The 26,017-nt window shown below is 38.1% G+C and overlaps 1 long non-coding RNA gene across 2 annotated transcripts; it reads left to right on the forward strand.

Moving 5' to 3' along the window:
* The first annotated feature begins 808 nt into the window (after window positions 1-808).
* LOC124640232 lies at window positions 809-24,494 on the forward strand. 2 transcript variants are annotated; one of them, XR_006985541.1, is made up of 2 exons: window positions 809-2,221; window positions 24,073-24,494. It is a non-coding gene; the product is annotated as an uncharacterized LOC124640232 (long non-coding RNA). The 2 variants fall into 2 exon arrangements; XR_006985542.1 differs by lacking the exon at window positions 809-2,221 and adding an exon at window positions 9,254-9,535.
* Window positions 24,495-26,017: the final 1,523 nt, after the last annotated feature.

A 26,017-nucleotide genomic window follows, 5' to 3' on the forward strand; every position in this document is an offset into this window, starting at 1 on the left:
GAACAGTGCAGTTGGTTATCTACAATTTTAAAGAGAACTAATACAAGCAATATTCTTATTGGAAATAATCTTTATTGTAATGTAGCTTAGGATATGATTATATCCAATCAGGCTCCTGTAAGAATTACATAATTCTAAACTTATAAACACGCAGCGAAAATTATATGGCATTATTATATATGGCATGGCATGGCGAATATTATATTATGGCATTTTCTCCAAATGCCGAAAAGAACACTTTCTAATTTGAACCTTTTTACTGGTTAATATTTGATGACAGACAAGAAAATAGAAGGGATAAAAAGATTTTCTAATAACTAATTTAGTTTAGGATAACCATTGGATAACCAATCTAGGATACTACATGTATCTATTTCATTTACATATACCCCAGCAAATCTGAGTCAGAGCGCACCTGTAACCCAACACGTACAGCACTGATCAATGGCCCTTTCATAATTTAATTATTCTAATTTAATTTGCGTTTTGTATTCGCTCAAGTATTCATTATCGTACCGATGCAGTCTGTGTGCTCAGTACAAACGTAAATGCAGGTAAATCAACAATAAGAGATTACATCAGCCTGATGCTAGCATTATTTATAGATTTCATTACCTTCCGACTTTGAATTTACTCGCTCGATTTATAATTAAGTACTGTTTTATGTTGCTATGGTGGCTTACATTAAGTGTAGTTCAATTATCGGGTCTTGATAACAAGGAAACGTATTACGTTTGCTCTTAATCTTCTCAAGGATCAAGCCTGTGTAGAAATAATCATAAATATACTTAATTAATATTTTAAACGTTATAAGTATTTGTGTGTATTGAGAACACTGAAAACTAAACAATAATTTGGAGTTAAACGCCTGAGTTAAACTGACATAAAGCAAAGATGCATATTTCAGCGGATCACTTCCTAGATCAGACGTTATTTAATTTCACAGCGGATTTTTCCGGAAACTCAATTATGTGCCTGTCGAAACTTCTGTGTACATTGATCAATAAAGCACATAAATCAGCATCTTAAGCAAAATCGTCACCCTTCTGCCATTTTCTAAATTTTATTTATGACTTATACAATTTAAGTACTTAATAGCATACCTTCTTCTTTCGCTCTCTTCTATCTGACGTCATCTCACAAGTATCATTTTTTCCAGTTATATCACTTTTCACACAATCCATCCTTCGTTTCTTTCTCAGTATCCATGTCCATGCTAAAGAACTACCCCATTGTAGGATTCTCATTCGTGTGCATCTCATGCCCATACCATACATAGGCGGTTTTCCCATAATTTTTGGATTATCGGTGTTAACACTGCCTCTTTCAAACTTCCTCTTAGCGACACAGGTGCTCATTCATTACTCTATCCATGTGCCTAACACTCTAATACTCTTATTATTCTCTTCTGCCCAGCATGCCATTCTTTCATTCTGCCCTTTTGTGGCCCAGTACTCTAAGCCATACAGGACATCGTGGTCTTATAGGTTGAAAATGATGGTAATAGACCAAATCAAGGATGTTCAATAAGATCTTGTGTAACTGGTCTACTGAATTTGCTTGTTAATGATATTGAGAAAATATCAACAAAATAAAACCGATGCGATAGGACTATTTTGTTGCGTAAACACCTTCATTAACTGATAAGCATGTAAATAAAATTATTAAGTGTTTATTTTGACTGCGAATTGCTCCAAATTTACTTACTAATGTTTTTATACTTTTGTGTTTACAAACTAATGATAATTCGCAGAAGACCAATTTATTTTCGTGCCAAGCTTATGTCAACATACTTCTGTAGGTATATTATGCATCGTATGGGCGCAGTGGCGCGCTGTCTTCGAACATAACTACATACCTATTTGATTCCGAGAATGTGGTTACCTACATCATTTGACCTTATTAAAAATCTGGATCCAGCTCCAGCAGAGCGCGACTGTGTTTGGCAACACAACAGCAGCGGACTCGGCGGCACATCATAATGACATAATTGGCAGGGGGGAGCGCAGGCGCGCGGCGGTGCGGGGAGCGACGCGCGACGCATGCGCGGGTTTGACGGCCAAGGTCGAGGCCGAGCGATTCTGCCGCGCACCGCCGCGTTGGTAGGTTCTTCTCGCGCGCCCTCTTTCTCGAAACGACTTCTGAGGGACAAATGCGCATAAATCGCCGCGAGTGCCCTGTATCCTGCCCTTCAGCACCGTCCCGGACTCACCAGAACAAGGTAACAACTCCATTTCCTAACATATTCGCTAGCGCGTTCCGTTCGGTGCAAAAATCGATCAGTTGTGTAATGTTTGTAATCACGCTTTCCATCTATGTACGTATACATAGCTTAGGTCTCGGCTTGCGTGGTTTTGCACGCTACGAATAAAGTAGATGAGCGATGTTATTCAATGCTCATAAATAATAACAGGAACTAAATGACAGATAGGTAGCATTGTCGTAGGTAGTGCTAACAAATGATTTGCTCATTGCGCGAAATTGGTCAGCACACCTTGTGGCGCGTCTCGCGTCACTCGCCGTGCACGCTAATCGTCTGAACAAACAATTTTGACGTTGTTTTGGGAACTAAATTCATTGTAAACTTATTTAATATAAATCTTGATTCCACAAGGATGCCTAGACGCCGATGTTTGCTTCCACATATTAACTGAGATAATACCCACTTTTTGCGTTGGTTTTTGTGGTACCGTCCGCTAAGTATCGTTAATAGTGCTGGAGTCAAAGTACTCATACATACCAGTTCTTATACGTTATATTAGAAACTTATTGTTATATTAATGATTCCACTTTGTCAAATTAACATAGTTGTGTATAGGTACTGCCGGCATTTTGCCACATCATCGTATTATTCAAGAGCTTATGCCGTCTTAGCATGTAGCCGTTGAAGCTTGTTTGTCAACCCCCAGTGGCCCTGTATGTAGCGGCCCATAATTTAACAAAGTATAAATATTTAAGGTCGGTTTTGTGGTAATCCCTTATTTGTTTATGCTGACGGCATGCGTCACACCGTGTACCAAGACAATGTTAGTATGTAGGCCTGTTATGTAAGAAAGGAAACCGGTTTTATTCGTTTTTAACTCCTCTCTCTCTCTGATTACTGGCAGCATTGGCCGATTACCTATACCTAGGGTTTAAAAAAAACGAGATCAGCTTACCTACTATCAATTCTAATGGATCATTAGTTGACCGATAAACTAGAGGACGTTCTCAATTTAAAACTACTAAAGCTGCTGGCTTTTCGTACATTCATCCGATAACTCTAGATGAACTCAATTGATTGAAAAGACTACAAGTCTCATTGTTTAAGCCCGAGGGAACCTAATACGGGTAGCTATGTACAATGGCTGCAGTAGGATAATACATAGCTGTATGTTCAATGTCACCCCAAACGTAGCGCAGTCGTGGTGCATCCACTACGCTTTGTGACAATCTGCAGTTTTTTTAGGTATATCTTTTGGCTAATATGGAGAAGTAGACACGTACTTTTAGAAGGATGAAATGTATCCAATATAATAAATTATTACTTCATTTTGGAGTCTTCTCTTCTCGAAAAAAAGTACCTTCAAATAATATTTCAGCTTCAGCTTCACAAGCTGAATATTTGTATCCGCAGGATTATTATTTGATAAATTAATTTTATAGAACACACAAACAACAAAAAAAATATATGTAAAAACTCCTACATAATAGACGATACAATGTATGCTTCTAAATCACTGTATCTCCCATACATATAAATAAATTATAACATCAAATATTTATTTATTATCCTCCACAATCTCCATTAATTGACATGTGTTTATGTCGCCATGTTTATATTATGTTTGTGTGTGTGTGTGACTCATCCCCCTCTATTTGGGTCAGGGGAAGCTGCGGGGATGGGTGGGCGGCACATCTTCACCCCTCTATCGACCGATCCCAACCCGCCCACATGAAAAAAAAAAAGGTTTATCGACGTATCTTTGAGCAATTCTCTAATAGGCTCACCGTGATAATTCCTGTGCCGCCTATGTGTGAAAAAGTGTTTATTTTTGGGGTCTATTTTAAGTTTTTTTTGGGATATTTATGGCCCTCGTTTTTTATTCATATTTTTTATAAATAACTGAGTGTGGGAGGATGAGCTTTAGTTCAAATATATTATACGATAGCTTAGTAACTTAATTAATTAACGATACCCACGTTCGAGTACCTAAGTTCAGAGAAGAAACATGAAATAAGAGAAAACACAAGCACAATTAACAGCTTGCTAGGGGGCGTCTTTTACTCTACGTCAATATAGTTTTTTGCGCATTTTTCGTTGTCTGTCTGCTTTTACTTACCGTGAAATACCTATATCAAAGCTATAAGTTAAGTTACGCATCACAATATACCATTTCATACATTACGTACTCTATAGGTATTTAAGATCGATACATTTTCAAGACCATTTACATATAAAAATGTATTTAGGTTATGTAAAAAATATAAAGATTTTTTACAGAAACTTTATAAAAATATTTCTCCCGTTTTATAAAATTGAACTTAAGTACCTATTGCAAAAGTTGCTTATAAAAATAAATTTAGTTATTTGGAGTTTCACGTGTTATGTGTCCACGATTTTTTCAGGTTAATTTTAGGAGGAAAGACGCGCTGTTGAATTTGTACCACAATAACCTTACACGAGTTATCCCTAATCCACTCAACTTAGGACCTTGAAAGAATCAAAGTCACTTACCATACAGGGTTCTTGAGGTTCCATCTAAAAATAAATCCTCTTTTCATGCTTTTCCTGTTTGGTGAAAAAAGTAAAAATAATAAAGTGGCATTTGTGCGTTTGACAGCTGTCAATTTTCTGAATGACGTCGTAACTGTCAACTGCACCCAAAAACTGTCAGGTCTGTTATTTTATTTATGTTTTATTTACATTTGCTACTATTGTACATACTATTAATTTGAATCAATTTGAATATGGAATGTAAATTAAGCCCAAAGGCAACAAAGAAGCCGTAATGTGCCAGTATCAAATGACGAAAGAGCATGATAGTTGGGTTAGGTTAGTTACTATTTTCATAGTAGATCCTTCTATTACGTAAGCTGCAAACTGCAGTGTTGCGCATCCGATAAACCACTTCCATGTAATTCCAGGGGGATACAAATTAGCCTTTGTTAAATCCTTGCATACTTATCAAATAATATAAGGATATTTTCAATTACAATTTTATTATTGTAAAGAGTAGGTCTATCTGAAAGTACAAGAACTTTTGCTCTCTAGCTACTAATGAAACGATTTATATCAAATTTAAAATTAAGGAAGGTACCTTTTCCCATCTATTATTTACCTCACAGTCCTAAAAGTACATAAACGTTTCCCAAACAAAGTATAGACATCCATTGATGGTAAAGCAGTGTTTACAACAGGGCGGGTCAGCTGGGCGCGCGCCGATCGATTCGCGCTTCGTGTGCCTCCGTGAAGGACAAGGCCAGCCCGGCTTGTGACGCCGAATGCCGTAACTTTATACGCAGTAGAACCCTGGATGTAATCCGTGTTCGATAGTGTGTCTGTGCCCTTTGTGGTGTGGGTTCAACATTTTTGCACGGAACTGATGCTTTTGCTTCAAGACGCAATAGATAGAAAGATACTTTAAATAGTGAAGTTTGTAGATAGTGCGCTTTCTACAGTTAGAAAAAAGACTTAAAACAATATGGAAGCAAACAAGAAGACGGTGCTAATGTAGTAAGTGTTTTTGATTTATAAGCAGAAGTTGATGATAAAGTTAATAAACAATACGTAAAACATAAGCAAAATGGCAAAACCCGTAAAATTGATTTGAAGTCCAAAAGTCGTAGTTAACATAAAAATTACAATCTTCAAAATAGGAAAGGATTCTTTTATTTGCTTTGTTAATGCCAGAGACATTTAAACACTCGTTAAATCAACATTGACAAATAATTAATTTTGCACAGTTCAGATGTATTTATAATAATGTTGCAACTGAATCCACAATAGGCACGTGCTAAGATCTCAATAACCGGTTCTGCTAAGCAATATGCGTTATTCATTAGCTGTCGATCATACAGAGAATATTTATATGCACCCTGAAGACTTATCCGCAGTGACGTCGAAATAATGTACGGAGAAAATTACATAGACCGGTGCAGTATTCATTAATCTTGTCCAGACAGAAGTTTTACTCGTCTTATTGTACAAAAGAACATTAAACCAAAGAAAGGAAATTAAAATATTCACAAACGATGCATTTTTCACCCGCTAGCCCAAGGCGTAGTTTTGAAGCCGTTGAACAAGACGGCAAATTATAATATTACCATTTAATGTGGAGACCATTGATTAAATGCAATGTCAAATATTTGTATTGTTCACATTCACAATTGGGTATACAAAATGAATTCAAACGCGTTAAGTGAATCATTCTAAGAATAGAAGTACTTAAATAATTGTAAATCAATTCATGTTCACTTGCTCAGTAATGTGGGTAACTTATTTATGATCTTAGATCCCTACGAACTTTAACCTTAAAAGAGCGCGGCAAAGGTCAAACGTCTTCAGAAAGGCCGGATGATATACATAACGTCATTTATAAATAAACGGACCACGTACCTCCTGTTTATTAATTTTGTTACATGTCTAAGGTGAAGAAGAAAGGTCATATGGTCTACTATGTCAATTTCTTCCATATATAAATATGGCAAAGTGAGCAAAAATAGAATTCCAAGAGTTCTGTTTCGCAGTTTTGAACCTAAATGTCATACTCGGTTGTTTCACATTTCATAAATGCAGACCATTTGTAATATTACCTTATAATAGCCATCAAAAACCTTCCTGAGTCCTAGAAACCTGTATTATGGACCTCAATTATGCCAAGTATTGCGTGGTAAAAGTCTCTTCGAAAATATTTTTTGGCATACCTAACAACTGAGAGACTCCTGCTGAATCTATCATTTAAGAAAATACAAGCATTATAAAAATTGTTTCTCTGGACAATCTTCTTTTCCCCTTAAAAGTATACTCGAAACAGCAAAGATTCGAAATGATTTAAAAACCCGAGTCCAAGTAAGTTGATGCATCAGGAAAATGACTCATTTTTGCTGCACATAAAAAGATCAAAGTGGGTCGTGAACAATGACGAGGTGACAAGTTGACCGCAAAACAGTCGTCCATTTTCCTTGCATGACTCTTATGACATCTGTCATACAATCTTATGAAATCTTCTTTTTTCTTTTTCATCGTTGGGTAATTTCTCATTTCTTACAAGGCCCTCTTTTTAACTTTTTTTTATTTTTGGAGTCTCTCTTACCCTCTCTTACTATTTACTTTATTTCTACAATTTCAATTCATCATTATCCTTAATATTGACTTTCTACCCACGTATCAAGGATTCCATTCACTTGGGGATTTCTCTTATGAATAGTTTAAGGAAAATAAAAAGGGACTTTACTACTCCATTGAGTGTTTATTCTATATAAATTAATTAAAAAATATATTACAGTAACTACATATCATTAATCAGTAACATTTTGAGACTTTCACATTTCCAAACATTCTGAATGCCTTAAGGTGGAATTCTAGGTCCAACCATATTTTCGGAAATATCAAGAGGATCAGGAGACCACTACAATGAGGCAGAAATATAACAATCCAGAACCTCTTATTAGTAAAGCTTCGAAGATACAATCAATCTTGCTCACGACAAAGTTCAGTGCACCGTTATCAAAGTTCTAAGTGAAATTAATGGGCGTGGGCCTTGGATACTTCATAATAATACTTCTCAAGGTAATAAACTTCTAGTGGGTAGTTATAATTGGATCTCATACGTTATATAAGTTAATAACGTTGAATGCTCTTTGTTATAAATCAGAATCATGCACGCCTAAACAGCAAAGATGTCTATTAATATGGTCTTCTTTGTCAAGAACTTTAACAAAGCTATCAGAATATTACGATTGTGTGATGATGTATTTGGCAAGATAAGCATCGAAGCGGTAAGAGAAGTTAATACATTGGCACGTAATATAACATATATTCGCTCTAACGGAGTGTATTGAGTTAGTGCTTGGCATTGAAACCTAAGTACTAGGTAGCTAGGCAGCCCGGGATCTGCGTGGCCTTTACAGTGGGTAGCGTCGCAGGTCCGCGGCGCCGGGCTGTGCGCGCGCACTCAGATCGATCTCACAACATCCCCCGCCAGCCCCCGCGCCCGCACCCCGCGCACCCCGACACGTGTAGGAAGATGCCTCATCACCCACGTCTGATTATGTTTTATAACTACTACATCAAACCAAACCGCTCATAACTCAACTCCATTTCAAATTATGTATTACAATCGCATAGGTACTCCACTTCTGAGAGACGGTGTTATTAATAGAATTTCTGCTTGATATCATAAACATAATAATTATCGAAGAAATGATTGCGGGCTTAATAAATCGCCGGTTGGTAACAAAAGTCTCAAGTGCGACCAGTTTTTATGCATCTCCGATATTACATCAGATGTGCCTCGAGCGGCGCACGAGCAAACACCATGATCGCCTCGCCACATCGCCAAATATTGTGAATATTATACTCTACCCCGGGATTGTTTACTTTATTATTATATAATTCTGGAATCTCAAAATATATACTTATTATTAAATTAACGATTAAGAGGTAGCTTAATTATTATAATACGAAGCAGACTATAGCAAAATCTAATAAGTAACTCCGGGCAAATATCCAAAAAAATAACATATTATTTAAACACGATACAAAATTGCAGATATCTGTCGACTGCAATTTGTACGTTCCACAGCTCCATCAATTATAGAATCGTGTGTTCCACCTATTACACTTCGAATGCTTCTGTGTGTCATAAAAAGTAAATAAGTCAAACGGAAACAGCGCGTCACCACTCGGTATATAGATGCTGGCATGAAGAATATCTTCGCATTATACAGTTGAAGACTGGAATCAGTACTTTGTATTCTGCAAGTTGGGCTCGAGCAGTGGCGGTGACGGAAGGATGGCGGGAGAGGGGCGGTGCAGCTGCCGGTGCATCTCCATCCCCCGCCGGGCCCGCCCCGCGCCCCCCGCCGCGCCGCGCCGGCCCATTGCCAAGTTCAATGCCAAGGTCATGCGCGCGCGAGTGCGGCTGCGCGCCGCAATGCAGGAGCGGCCGGCGGCAGGCAGCCGGCGAGCCGTCAGTGCCTCACCGACGACCGCGCCACACACCGCATCGCCACCACACTGCGCGAGTCAGCGGCTCACCTGACCAATCATTATAGTTCCGTCAAAATTGTCACGTTGAGGCCTTCCGCGAGTCTCGCGCCGCACAAGCGTGGACGCGTCGAACGATCGCGGTTAGCTTGTTTCCTTCCAACTGGTTGTACCAGAACCGTTGTGACTCCGAGTGCATATCAGCGGCATACAGATGCATGGCGGTGATACAGTTCCGCGACGTGACTGCCGTGCCCGCCACATGTGCTATTATACCACTGACACCGCTGTTGATGCCACGCCATATGCCATTATGCAACATTTCTCCAAGCGAAACATACTGCAGTAAGTTTCCCATAGCAATTTGTTGACTAACAAATATTTTAGTAACAATGAAAATAATGGAACCCAATGCTGCACTAGCTTGTAACCCCAAGAGAAAAAACATAGTAATCATACTGTGAGAATTACATATAACCAGTTCCAAATAACTTCACGTTTGCATATTTGCTGTAATTGGTGTCCCTGAAATTGTTTCAAGTTCTCAACATAATGACTCTTGTTACGGTCGCTTCTTTATGAATAAATAATGTGATCCAAACTAGTGAAGCCACCGCGTTCCGCGTACAAGCAGCCATGTTTACTTTAGTCATTAGACAGTCTATAACTACAACTAGCTCGTGTATGCTCTACAAGGCCCAATTATTCTCAAGTCTTATCACCAAATCATGATCATATTTGATGGGGTTATCACAAGTATCTAATGAAAATCTAATTTTCATGATCAACGTGTCTTCAACATTGTTAACATTACCTTCGAATCCATTGTAAACTCGTATGACGTTGATTTCGTCGGCCTTATTCTTGAATCTTACATAATATGCAGAAAATCCGTACGATGAAGCTACAGTAGTTATGTAAGGAGCATTCTTTCGACCAATAGCAAAAAAGGAAGAAAACGATCGGGCCGCCGAAATTCCAGGCCATAAAATGGCCCCAAAAGATCTCAAAAGATTCATCAAGGGCATCAACTAAACCACTAAAGGGCCGAGCAAAGCGGCGCGCTATGTATCCTGTTGTAGCGTTAGTTCGCAAAAAATGTCGAACATGAGTTCAAGGCGATCGGGTGATCCCAGCCGACGTTGGCTTTGGTAGGCCAGCACAAATAAAAACTTGACTTATTAAAGCTAATTATTTAGCTACAATATGTGTTTATTGAGTCTTAATCGACCAACTTTTGGATCGTTTAGGATCAAATAAAATTTCTATGAGGAAAGTTGTTCTCTACATCAAGTTTGATTACAAAAACAACAATCAACATTTGATTGGTTTCCCCCATTTAATTAGGTATTCTACTCCAAGTTTCTTTGGTCAAACGTTATCTTCTACATTGGGTATCTTTCTTTTCCTATTCGTCATGTAACACAGCATCCGCAAAATATAACGACTAGGTACTTGATTTTGTTTGACCTTGCTAAAACTCAGCATATACTTAGTATTAACTATTATTTATTTAGACTCAGGTAATATTCATATAATAGAAGCGTCAAAAGTGATAGTTGTTTGCATATTCAATATTTGCAGTATTGAATCCTTATTGATGAGCAAAAACTTTGAGACAAAAATTAGGATTCGAATTTAGTAATCGTAGTACATGAACAAACTGTTTGAAATTAATGATCAATTGTATTAATTTATGGACAATGTTTTCCTCATATTATTCAATTGTACAGGTAGACATTGCGCATTGTTGCAAACGTGGATAAATGGACACGTTAGCATTTAAAAGACATCTGCTTAATTAATTGCTGAGATCGATATTGTGGTTTTTGCATCACATCCTATTATCTTTAGGAATACCCTTGTATCTTTTGGACAGTAGATTAGTACCTATAATTTCTACTACAATCTATAATCGTCGCAGATACCAAGATTATGACGGTCGCTTATATAGGAAAATACAAAAACAGAATGAAGTCACCAAACAGCGACTTGAAAATATCAATGACCATTTTATTACAAACAAAATTAAAACCAGTATTTTCTACCTATCACTTAATAATAATACGAAAATAACTTAAAATAAAGTATAACATGCCAGTTACATAACAGCTATAAAAATTAGAAAATATTTACATACGATTAAGTTATTTTCAATATCGAAAGGACATGGTAGCCTATATTCGCAACAATAAATTGAATTCGATTTTAGATTCCAAGATAAAACTGTTAGAGTAAAATTATAATATGAAACCGAGGGGCCTCCCACATGCTGATGTCGGCTTCGCCTTGAACCCGCGCTCGCGAAGCCTGAATAACAATAATCTACCAAATAATAATACCACGGCTGTCTCCTCCATCATTACAGAATCACACAATTGATTCTATTTTACACACCAGTATTTTTTAAAGGAAATCACTCGATTCAAAGATTTCTAAAACAAAAGTAAGCTACACGAGGAATGACTAATCGCCGCTATTGGTATTATTCAAGGAAACGTTCAGGTTGGCTGTGGAATTTGAATTCCAAAACAAACGTGCTATTCAATACAAATCCTATTTTATTGTTCAGTATTGTGGATCTAAAACCGGATCGAGCTGCAGCCATCGATCATAATGCAAATCGAGTGAATGATGAAGTTTTTTATACATATCGATTATGTACATGGAGTACTTATGTATTGTACCTAATCGTTGGGCATCTTATTTTACCTAGGGAGAATTGCAGACCAGCATTGCTGTTCAGCAAAAGAACCCCTTCTGAAATTAGCTGGAATTAACATCAAGTGATGTTGACATGGTACTTGTCGCCAATCCCTAGTTTGCTAAGGTGTCAGCGGGGTATGAGCGGGGTGAAGAGAGTGCGGACAGGGTTTACCGAATGACGAATAGACTAGCAGCTCTCGGTCGAAGTGGTCGATTATTTGCATGAGCTAAAGTTTAGCGTCGACAACCACGTATCGCTATCAGCTGACGAGCACGCGCGTCACATTGACGTCTCGACAACAACATGGCGGCCAAGATGGCGGATCATTTGTTTATTTACAACAACAGAAGTAGTTAGTTACATATACGACACATATAGCCCCATATGTTATGAGGTAGCTATGTATTTAAAATAGAAACAATAAAGTTGCAATATAGGTATTCAGATAAGATTTTATCACAACTTGGATAAATGAAAGCATTCATATCACTTATTATCAAGATATTTCTTTGCATACACTTGTTTTAAGAGTAGGGTAGATTCTACATAGATAATGTTCCTTGTTTTGTATGGGGTTGTAGATACACACAGGTATTATACGCCATGTTTTGAAGCAACATAGTGAAGTAATGCTGTAGACTATTTTAAGAACATTTTGCACCTATGATAACAACAATACGAAATCTATTTTGATGTTCAAAACAAATGCTTTTCATACTAATTGCTGAAGAGAAATAAATCAATACACATACATCGTTACATGTTGTAGATAAAGTGCAATACATGAGGGGACGGTGTGATACCCATAAACATTGGAGTTTGCCAAAGCGTGCGAGTGGACAGTGGACACTGCAACACGTGTCCGTCTTGTGGGACAGAATCACTTCACCTTATTTTAATTAAATATCTGATAAACTTAGACAAGTCAGAAATATTACGTTATAAGATTATCACGTATGAAGCCATTCTAATTGGCATTATAGAGCATGGATCTTGAGAGAATTTGAAACCATTAATTATGTGATTCTAAATGGACTACATTCTAACAATTTTAGGGTGTATAGATAAATGAAACGTTATGACCTGTAGGCAATAGTACATCATGATGAAATAGTTAATTAAATGTTACATAGGGTAACCCAATTACCCATATCTATGCTATGAAACTGAAATCAGCTAAAATTATTCAATTACGTGAAGAGAAAAATACTTTTGTACATTAAAAATTCGTGCCAAGGTAGGTACGTAGTAAAATCATTATCATAGTAAACTATTATTACGTAAAAACTCATTTCGTCATTTGATTCTGGCATTGGTCTATTGCATGCGAAATAATCTACAATGTATTATGTACTCGTCATCGCGTCTTACATTTGGATGTGATACAACTTCCGGGCTTCCGTGAGAAAATTGAACATTAAATTCTTGACCGTTATTTGAAGCTTACTAGTTTGAGATAGGCACCTACGTGTTTTCCGCTTTTATCTCTGTCCTTTTCTACCCCATATCTTGCATCTCTCTCGCACACCGACCAGTTTCACTCCCCACCAGGCAGGAGGCGACGAGTGTTCTCGGCGGCCACAGTTCGTCATTTGGCGTCTTGTTTTCCGCCCGAGAAGGTTGGTCTAACCAACCGCTGTAGTATTTCGTTGAAAAATAAACTCAGTGCTCTCGCAGAACACAGGTGAGTTTATAATATTTTATACAATTTGTTAACGGTTTTACCGTTCGATATTCGATTTTTCGAAATCAAGTGTTAATATTTTGTACATCTACCCCTTTTTTGTCACGAGTTTCTTCCGTGTACTTTTTTTTTTTCAGTAATTTGTTTTCAGAATGAGTGACTTATAAAGCAAATACGGATGCGGTAAATAATAAAGCTACCACAGCCCGTGCACGTGACTATGGAAAAGAAAGCAAGCCCGAAGTTCCTAAGGCACCTGTGGCCCTAGTTCAATCCTGCAAGGCGTTCAACTTTTTGACAAAAAAGAATGGTGTGAGGTGCGGTCCAACCAGCATCTCCTTAGTTCGGACTGGTCACTACCGCACTTGAAGAGGGCTGGTGGTGTCAAGAAAGCTTTTCGGCCTTGAAAGACTTGGTACGCTCCCCTCGGACTGCCAGTAAGTCTGTTAGCCACCCCCCATGGGGGTCGGCTCATTATTACGGCGTGTGATGGTTTTCGGCCTTGAAAGACTTGGTACGCTCCCCTCGGACTGCCAGTAAGTCTGTTAGCCACCCCCCATGGGGGTCGGCTCATTATGACAGCGTGTGATGGTTTTCGGCCTTGAAAGACTTGGTACGCTCCCCTCGGACTGCCAGTAAGTCTTAGCCACCCCCCGTAGGGGTCGGCTCATTATCACGGCGTGTGATGGTTTTCGGCCTTGAAAGACTTGGTACGCTCCGCCTAGGACTGCCAGTAAGTATACTAGCCACCCCCCGCAGGGGTCGGTTCATTATGACGGACCCGCGCAGGGTACCAATCTTGCATTTTGCGAGTCGCAGCATCATTACAAAGCAGGGACCAGTAAGTATACTAGCCACCCCCCGCAGGCGTCGGTTCATTATCACGGACCCGCGCAGGGTACCAATCTTGCATGTTGCGAGTAGCAGCATCATTACAAAGCAGGGACCAGTAAGTATACTAGCCATCCCCCGCAGGGGTCGGCTCATTATCACGGACCCTCGCAGGGTACCAATCATGCATGTTGCGGGTCGTACTATCATTGCAATCTACCCTCGCAGGGTGGCTTTTTGGATCGACTTTCGAAGAGTCGCCATTATAACCTTCCCTCGAAGGGAAATGGTAATCACACTCACGCTGAATGGCGTGTGACGCAAAACTCTAAAAGCTCCCTTGGGATATCACGAGTAAATTACAATAGGAACCATGTCCAACAGAGGAAACAGAAAGCGTCCAGGACCGCAGGCGGACTTTGATGCGTCCAACAAGGCACGTAAGTTATGACTTTCCAGGCGGGTTGCCTAACATTATATCAAGACCAATGGAAAGAAATGGGAGCTCCGCCTTTCTTGTTAAAAATAATAACTGGGTATCGCATACCATTGGCCAAAAGCCACCTTTGATAGATAATGCCAGATTTGACCAGAGAGTCCAAAGAGATGGATGTCGTCATATCCCAAATGATAAAACAAAAAGTTCTATTGATAGCTGCAAATTCTGCCAGCTTTCTTTCCAATATGTTTCTTGTGCCCAAAAGGCGACGGAAAGAACCGTCCAATACTCAATCTCAAGGTTCTCAACAAGTTCATAATTACGGAACCCTTCAGTTTAATAAATGTTTTTCGGGTGCTAGAGTTTCTTCAGAAAGACGAATGGCTGTGCAAGTGGATCTCGCCCAGGCTTACTTCTACCTTCCGGTAGCCGAAGGTCACAGATATGTTCTTCGACTAGTATACAGAAGAAGACTGCTTCAGATTACGTGCCTACCATTTGGCTTAAGCACGGCACCCAAGACCTTCGCCACAGTGACCAATTTGGGTGGCTCAAACTTTGAAAACTCAAGGGATACTTATAATTGTGTATCTCGATTTTCTGGTGGCTCGCCAAGATATATTTGCCTACTTTGGGATCATTTGCACCATGTTTTGGATGGCAAGTGAATAAATCGCAAGCATTATCAACAAGATAATGACAAAACGTCGAATAATTGCATTCGATTCGTCTTTAATCTTCGCAAGTACGATCATGTGTCAGCGTATCGAGCGCAACTTAAATGGCTACCGATAAGACAACGACGTGTGATGAGGGCATTAACTACTCTTTTTTCTATACTATATACCCCGTCTTCACCTGCATACTTAACCTCTCACTTTCAGTATGTGTGTTCACAGCACAATAAAAATCTCCGCTCCTCTAATAATCGTCTTCTTCATTGCCCTGCTCACCGTTCAGATATTATTCACTCTTCCTTCTTTGTTAAATCTATCCTTCTCTGGAATGAGCTACCCTTGGAGGTCAGGATGGTAAATAGTCGACACACGTTTAAAATTAAACTGCGTAATCACATCCATGGCAAGTTGGCGGAATCATTACACTAGTTCATTTTCTTCACTTTCTTCTCTTGGATTCAGTAATATATATATATATTTTTATTATATTTATATATACATAAATATATTTATTTTTATTTTCTTGCACTTATGCTCAAACTGTGTTGCACCTACCACTTCTGTTTCACCACCACCCTAAGGTAGACTGGCAGAGAACGCCTAAGGCGTTAAGTCCGCCGTTGTACAATGTGCATAAAGTATTTTAAATAAATAAATAAATAAATAAATAAAACGCACTACGTGACAAACAGCACGACAAACTTAGAAGACCTGCATAGCTTGATAGGACTTTTAAACTTCGCAAGTTTTCGTTGTTCCATACGGCAGACTGCATTACCGGGCTCTCCTCACTATCCTCAATGCAGTGTTGAACAGCAATCTATACCTACCCTATTCATGGAACCGTGAGCCAAACGGTGAACAAACCATAAAAGGGGTTCTTATAAGTCACGATTGAAGTAATGATCATATTTTATAAAAATAACTACGAAAGTAATATACTGACAACATTAGAAATGATATTTTAGAACGATGTCTGTGGAACTTATGCAATCTTTTCAAACTTAATTGAAATCAAATATGTATAATAAATGCCGTAAATTATTTTCTTAATTTTAATGAAATATGTAGTAAATCGTTTACATGTAAAATGAACCTAGAAGTCTTGACTGTCATACATAGAACCCTACTTAATTGAAGACCACAGATACTAAGAACATTTTACATAAAAATGTGACGTTTTTGTCATCGGTCGGGTTATACCCACCATTTTGAAAAAGTGTCATTCTTTGGTTACATTGTGGGCTCACGGCTCGGTGAATGGAGTATAGCAATGTTGAACCTACCAGCAGATACCTTAGCAGATCTAAAGTGGTGGCTGGTCAGCTGCCACCAAACCTTGGATATTCATTCGCCACTTCCCTGTCACCTTATAACCACGGACGCCTCCGATGTAGGATGGGGGCACAACTGAACGGAACTCCCGTAATGGGTTCATGGAACGAGAGAGAAAAAGGCTTTCACTGCGATCTGAAAGAGATGCTTGCAGTATTAACTGGAAAATCACGGCAAGTTGCTAAAGAGATCAACAGCCATTTTTCAATGCAGAAATGGGACTGTGGTGTCATATCTAAGAAATCAAGGTGGCACCCGATCAAGGAGCCTACCGATCTTGACGTACAGAGTATTCAGTTATCTTGAGCTGTATCAAATCTATCACGTCGTGAATCATATACCAGCCCTATTCAACAGTCAGGCAGACCATCTCTCCCGACACAAACCTCCACCGGAGTGGCATCTTGTATCAGCAGTGGACCTATTTGCCTCGAAGCGAGCCCAGGGACACATAGTTGTGTACTACGTGCCCCTAGATCTGAAGGACCCGAAAGCGGGGTTCCACGATGCATTTTTCTCAAGTTTTGACTTACCCGCTAGCATGGGTATTACCGCCACCTTACCTTATACCGTAGGTCCTCAGTCATCTCAATTCAGGAACGGGAGTTAATCTCATAGTAGTTCCTTCGGTGGCACCAGGTATTTTGGCAAGCAGATTTGAAGTCCCGATCATTAGCAGTACCCTACACATTGATGAACCTCGAGCAGAAACCGATAGACACAGCAACGGGGATACCCCCTGCCAAGGTCAAGGAAATGGGGGGGGGGGAGGGACAAGGAGTCTCTCCGACTGAAGTCTTCTTCAATCCACACGCAACACTTATCAATCAGCTTCGAGTCGATGGTTAAATTGGGGCGAAAAGTATGAAATTGGATCCTATGAATCCTTGAATCCCTATTTGGACCTATACTTACCCAATTTTTAGCGGACTTACACATAGTAAATAAACTAGCATACAATACTATTTTATTACACAAGTCAGTTATAGCTACACTATGCAATGCAGAAACCACTCTAGAGCTAGGTTCACACGTTCTAGTCGGACACATTTTAAAATCAATAGCGCTGAGCAAACCTGTTCCCCGGGAAGCCGTCCATCTGGAATATTGACCAATTGGTAACCTACTTAAGTGCAGTAAACGTAGACGAGAATAATCCATTTGCAACCTCCAGGCACACTGCTGCTCTTTCTTTTGCTAGCTTGTTTCGGAAAGGCGAGTCCATGATCTTTCCTTGCTTGCAATAGACCCAGAATATTTCAAAAACAACAAAGATAATTTAATCTTATGGCCAGTCTTTGGCTCTAAGACCGACAGTTCTAGTCATAGGCAGTCGGGTTGTTGTTTGATGGATAATCAGGAAAATATAAATCTAAGTCCAGTGTATTGGGTCAGAAAGACTAAAGCCTTGTTAGAAGATAGACGGACATCGGCTAATTCCTTAAATTTATTTATATCCGTTAGAGGCCAACCAAAGGCAGGCACCCGAACGATGATGCGGGTGGATTAAGACATTGTTAAAAGAGGCAGGAATAACTACAACCCCAGGAAGCTTCCACTCGGCGGTAGCGTCAAAATCTGTGTTGACAATATACCTTTGGACGATATATTAGCAAAGGGTAATTGGCGATCAGGCAATACATTTGCCCATTTTTACAGAAGAGAAAGATACCCACTAAATAGAAGTAGCAAGTTATCTCGATTATTTAATTAATCCAGCTGATTAATGTCTATATTTTTGTTACTATTGTTATTAAGAAGTATCGCAATGTTTTTGTTAATTACTATTAGAATTTGCTTTTGTTCTTGCATCTCTCTTTTAATTTTTATTACTCATCCTTCGAGCCCCTTTCCCAACTATGTTGGGGTCGGCTTCCAGTCTAACAGGATGTAGCTGAGTACCAGTACCAGTTAACTTTGATTACATTAGTATTCCAGGATGCAATACACATACTTACATGTGATTACTCGTGTACCTAAGTACCTATTTACATACACAATTTCATTGTGCTTTTGCTCACATTGGCGTCCACTTCCACCAGGCGATAACAAACACGTCTCAAACTAGTAAGCTTCAAATAACGGTCAAGAATTTAATAGCAGCGTTTTACCTGAAATAAAACGCATATTAAATACTTACCTTATTTGAAGCTTACATTTTAATTTCTGCCTGGTGTTTTCGACTCAATGACGAACTGTGGCCGCCGAGAACACTCGTCGCCTCCTGCCTGGTGGGGAGTGAAACTGGTCGGTGTGCGAGAGAGATGCAAGATATGGGGTAGAAAAGGACAGAGATAAAAGCGGAAAACACGTAGGTGCCTATCTCAAACTAGTAAGCTTCAAATAAGGTAAGTATTTAATATGCGTTTTATTTCAGGTAAAACGCTGCTATTTTAGAACTTATTTTGAGCCAAAATTTTACATGTTTTAGGAACAATAAAATTACAGGCTTCTCTTTGTGGGAGGAGGCATATATCCAGTAGTATGACGATTACAGCAATACTGAATACATTATATTATATTAGCGTTTCTTTACAAATATTCGTCAAGGAAAATGTTGTGGGATTTGGGCCGCGGTATTATTGATGTCTTTTACCTGTATTGTTTTTCCTGAATACTGAAGTGCTGTATTCTTTCCTTAATCTATGTACTTCTTTGTTCTTGCAGTAGGTACACTTACGAGTTTTTAAATATTTTTTTATTTTATTACTTAATGCTAGTTTGAACTTATATCATGAAAGTTAAGAATAAATGGTTCCTTTTATTTATTTTGTACTCATGTATTTATATTAGTGTAAAAAATTGAAATTTTGACCCATAAATCTCACAAGGAAGTATGCGTAACACGCGAAAAATCGGTTTGACGGAAGATACATTCCGCGGATGTCACGTAAGCAGGCAGTTTCCACGTTTAGTTCAAATGGAGCGCACACTATGTACACAAACACATGGACACCTTGTACATGTGTGCTGTGTACAAAACTAAGAATATCCACCATCATTAATCAGACATCGTGTGTGTACGAGACGCTCACTAGCGCGAACCCTTTCTAAGCTTACACGTGCAGCATATCGATACAGATTGCGTGTGTAGTGGTGGTGCTATGTGTGCGAACATGGGCGAGTGTGCGGCTGGCGAATGCAGCTTGCGCGGTGCACATGCGCGGAGGGAAGGGCAGAGGGTATGCGGGGGGCACGGCCAGGGCCGCGCAGACCTTGAGCGCGCCTAGCAACAGCGCTGCCAGCGCAGACTTGCTTATTTATTTCTGTTTTACTCGTCTGCACGTTTGCTTGCAATTTAAAACAGAACGTTTTATGGAGTCGTAATGGCAACCGACGGGAATGCGACGTTTGTGTGCATTTGTCAGATGTTCCCCTAGGCTCTACACGCCGACGTATTATAACATGAGAATGCTAATTTGTTTTATCATTCCTGTTTATCTTTATGACTGAGATTTGCCTCTACATGGTATTTTTATTCCAGCTATTTTTGTTGGCAGTGCACTTTTTGATGCACTGCTTAAGCCGCATACTGCAAGCTGACGCATAGCTGCATAAAAACACGAAAGGGAACATTAAAATTCATTGCACGGCTCAGCATTCAGAGGAGCAGTTTCATCAGATTAAGAGGGATTGTACAATTAAGATTGACATCGGTTTCACGATCACACCAGATCGACATGTACACCTACGTGTGTTTATACCGAGCAAGGTGGAGATTTCGCTAATGGGAAACAACTATACACTGCACACACCCAGCTCTACTCAAAACAAACGAGTCTTAACAATTTCAAGTACATTTAAACGTTTAATAGCTTAGGAGAGATAATGTATGTACTAGCAATACTTTCCTGAAGCACGTAGCATTTGATATTTATAAATATCCGAGCACGCGGCGATATTTATATTGGTGGAGTTATGCACTAAATTGTTGATTAAAATAGAGAAATACCAACTCTACTCCAGGATAATTCTTTAAATAAGTTTTACTTCAAAAAACGTGTTATTAATGCAGCTAGTGCAGAGGATGAAAACGCTCAAATCATAACAAGATCTCGGAGCGACTTTATTAACTCGTTCGTTCGGAGCGATCCTTCTTTTGGTCTTATTACACATACAGTCATTCCACAATTGTGTTTGTCCTTCAATACGTTAAAAGGTCTCTTTGACTTTATCAAACCTTGATGAGTATGAACGTGTATGAACGAACGACATTGTTGTAACTTGAGTAAAAAAATAATTTCTGACGTAGACACAATTCGCTTTGTTGAACACGCTTAATATTATAAGCCTTGGATACACAGTATTGTTTTCCAGTATTCATGCTTTGGCTTCAACGGATTCCTTTGTTTATGATACAGTCTAAATTTAGTTTTCATTAAGGATGATACTGGAACTAATTGTTTCTGGAACACTACAGAGTTTATTCACGTTAGGGAAACATAGACAAACTTTCACGGAACCTTCTGGTGTCTTAGATTCTGCCTTGTCTAGATTGTCTTTCGTTTTTCGGGTCAAAAATATATTCTGCGACTCTGTTTTCAAATTATATTATTTCAGGACCAATAATAAATTGTATCCAATTACAATTAAGACGATAAACACATCTGGGAGTTCATTGTCGTCCCTAGATTAAGACCGCAGCCCCGAAGAGTATCGGATGTCCATTCAGGGTCGGTATGTGTCTCATATTATTAATTACCACAATTGACTCGCTCTTGACAATTATACACGCTGACTAGCTCTTTTGTTCTAAGTGTTTCTTACTCATTTTATCGCCATACACATGAACACAAAGCGCGCTAAGAAATGTCGTGTTGCTAAAATACTCCATTGTTATTATTGCAATAATTTTAACATCCATGATGCTCATAATATGCTGAGACAAATAGGCGACACAAAAGTACAAAATCGACCCAGTTTTGTATTTAATTAATTTGGCTTGTGTTACGCCCTAGGTATCCAGGCTTCCCGGGATTGCCCTTTGACATTATTCAGTCAAGGCGATGTTTGCGCATGCGTTCATCCTTGTTGGAAGCCGAGCTCCCTCCCCGCGCGCCCGCGCCCCCTCCCGCCGCCTACCACAAGCCTCCCCCAGCGTGGGCTTGATGACGCAAAACCTAGAGCCCGTTGATCACGACAGCTATATTTAGCTGAGAATTTGCTTATACTTCGAAATAATAATGCCCTTTTGTAGCTTCCGGACCTCGGCTTGAAAGATTATTATCTGCTCTTGAACGTTAAAATGTTAAATTTATTTGTGTATTTAGTTTATTCTGAAGATCTGTTACGAGTACCACGAGTAAGCTCGAGCCCACGCGTAGTTTTAATGGAAATCATTTTATTTTTCTCAATGGAATTCTGAACGAATTCTGAAAAAAGCTTTTTTCATTCTTGGCTTTTCTCATTTAAAACTTACCTTTTATCAATGTAGTTTTTTTCTTATATACTTCTTACGAATCTATCACTCAAGATACAAGTACTTCTCAAAGCAAACTCACAACAGTTTACTTGAATGTTTTTTGCTTACATCGCGTGACCTTCCTTCTCCGCACTTCTTAGAAATATGATAACGAGAAGTTGATCTGCTGTATCATCAACATAGTTTTTGCTGTCCGTCGAAAACAACAACATTTTAAACTGAAAAACTCCACATTTTAACTTTCGTTTCTACATTTTCGAATATAACCGCAGTAATCGCGATTAGTCGTGCTATTTTTTTGTCATGAAAATGTTAGATAAAAAGCGTTGAATACGATTTGCTTATCACAGCACCAATGCGCCTGGCCACGTGTTTTTATCATAAAAAATATATTATCAGTACTTCGTCACCGCACTGTTTCGTGGTAAATAAATAAATGGTTAACGTGGGCCTACGTCACTAGGTGTGAGTCAGCTCATATTTTCCACGCCACAGATCACCTCAAGGACATCCAATGCTTTGACGGTACTCGCTTATGGGCCATTTAAACTAGTACGGCAGTGTTCATAGAATCTCAACACTAGCGAGTAATAATCTTAGTCAGCTACAAAATCACAGATAACCTAATTATATTATTATTTTTAATAATAAACAAATAAATACTTAACTGAGCCTTACTTCAGGGCTATTATATTTCGATAAACAGTCATGAAAAATTATAAGCATTTTCTAGCTACTAGGCTTATAGAATCAAGGGCCTTTCGACTATCATAAGAGATAAAATAGAATGTCTTACCGAACCAATTTTTTGCATTATTAATATAATATTAAGTAACAAACAAACCTGTAATATTACACTTCATTAGCTGGTTTTATGTAAGTGTTACTCGAAGTGGTAACCGGGGCCACATGTAATTGTTGCCCATTCGTACACACGGACGTTGAAAAAGACATCTAACGCAGATTTTCCGCAAAGTGAATCGTGTTAGCAATGGTATAGTAATTTAAATAATTTATACTTAAAACTGATCTTGGGTAAAGCTTTGTTTTATTTAAAACTAGCTGTTTTTTTGACATGATCGACTTCCTGTTCCCTGTAAAAATATAGCATATGTAGCCCGGAGACAGTGTAGCTTTTCAGTTTCAGCGGTTCGGAGCCTTTTGATATTATATATTTTCGCTATATATTTATTGGATATTTTGATTTCCATGTTTTGAACTTTGATGTTTTACCCAATGTTGAATATCGAAAATATGTAACCGTTTAATAAGTGAATTGTGTCTTGTTGTCATTTTCGGTTTTTTGTAGCAATTATTTAGGATTCTCAGTCGAACATTCCTACCTATGATAGAATAAAATAATGATCTGACTATAAGTCCTGTGCACATATTCCATTGGAAACGAATGTTTCAATATGAAGTCACCATCTGTCACCATCCATCTGCCGAACGTAAAAACGCAGACCAATAAAAACTAATAGTTTTTCATGTGTGGCCATACATTCAGGTTTCACATAGTTATTCGCTTTACAAATCAATTCGAGTGTCGACTATAATAATTTAACGTATTAAAAAAAGTTGTTATAAATTATAACAACTGATAAAGAAATTAAACTATAAAATATACAATTTTGATCCGTATTTGAATACAAACGAACTAATCATTCTAATTATGAAGCTGAAAGGTTTGTTTGAATATGCTAATATCAGGGACTACTTGGCCTTTCTATTAGAAAAATTCGGAAAGGCAGAATATAAATTTTTATCAGCTATTTCCTTATTTTCAGACGAGGAAACCTCCCAGATAGCAGCCTGAATATTCTACGATGAAAATCGTGGCTAAGCAAAGGTAAGAGGATTTTTACTTCTTTTAACGGTACATAAAAAATAAGCTATTTAGATAGATATTCAAACATCAAGTCTAAGTACCCTTTTCCTATTACGTCACGGGCACCTCTATTACGTCAGTAAGGTTTTAAAAGCGAAAAAATGGGCTTAATATTTTTTCTTACCCAACGCTAATTATTATCTATGTATACTTTTTTATATTACAATTCATATTTACATTCTATAAGAAATCAGGAATGTAACAACGAAACAACAAAGATATCAAATAATAAATTACAACATTCAGTAAAACAATACAATAATTGGTCATTTACATGTACATAGCGTAATTATTATACAAAGACATTTAATATTACTAAAACTTGTTCGTTATATAACACCTACGGCTAGATTAGATGTGATGGGTCTATGAGTCAGTGGAACACACGATATGCATAATAATCTATACTTCTATACTGATATGATAAAGAGGAAACATTTATTTGTTTATTTGTTTCTTTGTTTTAAGGGTTTAAGGCTCCGAATCCACTGAACCGATTCGAAAAATTCTTTCATTATTAGAAAGCTACATTATGTGCGAATAACACAGGCTAAACTTTATTCCTATACGGGCAGTAGTTCCCACGGGATGCGGAAAAACGGCTAGTCTCACATATAGATGAGTGTTTATTACTTTTGTACTATTTAGGTATCAAAGGGGATCTTATTTAAATAAATAGCACATTGTAGATGGCAAGTAGCTAGTGAGTAAGCTAGTGAGTAAGTAGAGAATTGTTTATTGTGGTGCAACCTATGACATGTTTTGTGGTACCTATCTTCTGGTTACATATTTTAACAATGCGATAATCTGAAAATAGACTTGGCTTGCACCAAGTATGGCATTTGTACATTTAGGCAATTAATTATATTCAATCGTCTATTAAGCTTTAATAAAAATAAGTAGGTACAATAAAAGCTCAATACTTAAATATGACTACAAAAAATATATGATGCTCCTTCTTGACTCACACATATTTCATTTCAAATTATATATTACTAATGATGATTACACATATGAAACGTATTACTGATAATTCAGAGCCAATTTTGATAAAATCCATTTTGTTGTGAGCTCCCTAACAAATTCGGCATTAGGTACACAAGTGGGCATTCCCAAAAAGGCGGGACTTTTATCTATGAAATATCGATATCGATAAGGTATGTAAAATTCTACTTATCGATCATTAAACATTATTTACGAGTCATTTTTAGTACAGACTTAATAGATTAAAATTGTATGTATACACGGGTACAGTTGCTATTTTTTTCTTGTCGTTTTGTCGCATAGTTTTTTGCACGTATTCATGATAATCTATCCGTAAGCGAGATATAGGTGACATGAATGTGTTATTGAGTTTACGAAGGACAATAATTATTAATCTATACTAATATTATAAAGAGGAAAACTTTGTTTGTTTGTTTGTTTGGTTGTAATGGATAAACTCAAAAACTACTGGACCGATTTTAAATAGTCTTTCACCATTAGAAAGCTATATTATCTGCGAGTAACATAGGCTATATTTTATCACGGTGCGGACAGTAGCTCCCACAGTAAGAAATCTATGTATCCTACAGACCTTTTGTACATAAATACATCCATTTAAAATTCCACATTATGACTAACCAACAAAGTAGTTAATATCCTACCGTCGCTTGTATATAAACATAGCCGCGCCCACGAAATAACACATCATTTTAACTCAACTATGTAAGTTTTCAAAGCATCATAATGTATCCATTGAAGGGTTAAAGTATCGCGATATCGCGCCATGATAATGATAATATTTATACCCACACGTGTAGATAAATAATAGATATAATTTATACATAAATATACATAGTATA

The sequence above is a fragment of the Helicoverpa zea genome, chromosome 20, assembly GCF_022581195.2.
Source record: "Helicoverpa zea isolate HzStark_Cry1AcR chromosome 20, ilHelZeax1.1, whole genome shotgun sequence".
Classification (NCBI taxonomy): Eukaryota; Metazoa; Arthropoda; class Insecta; order Lepidoptera; family Noctuidae; genus Helicoverpa; species Helicoverpa zea.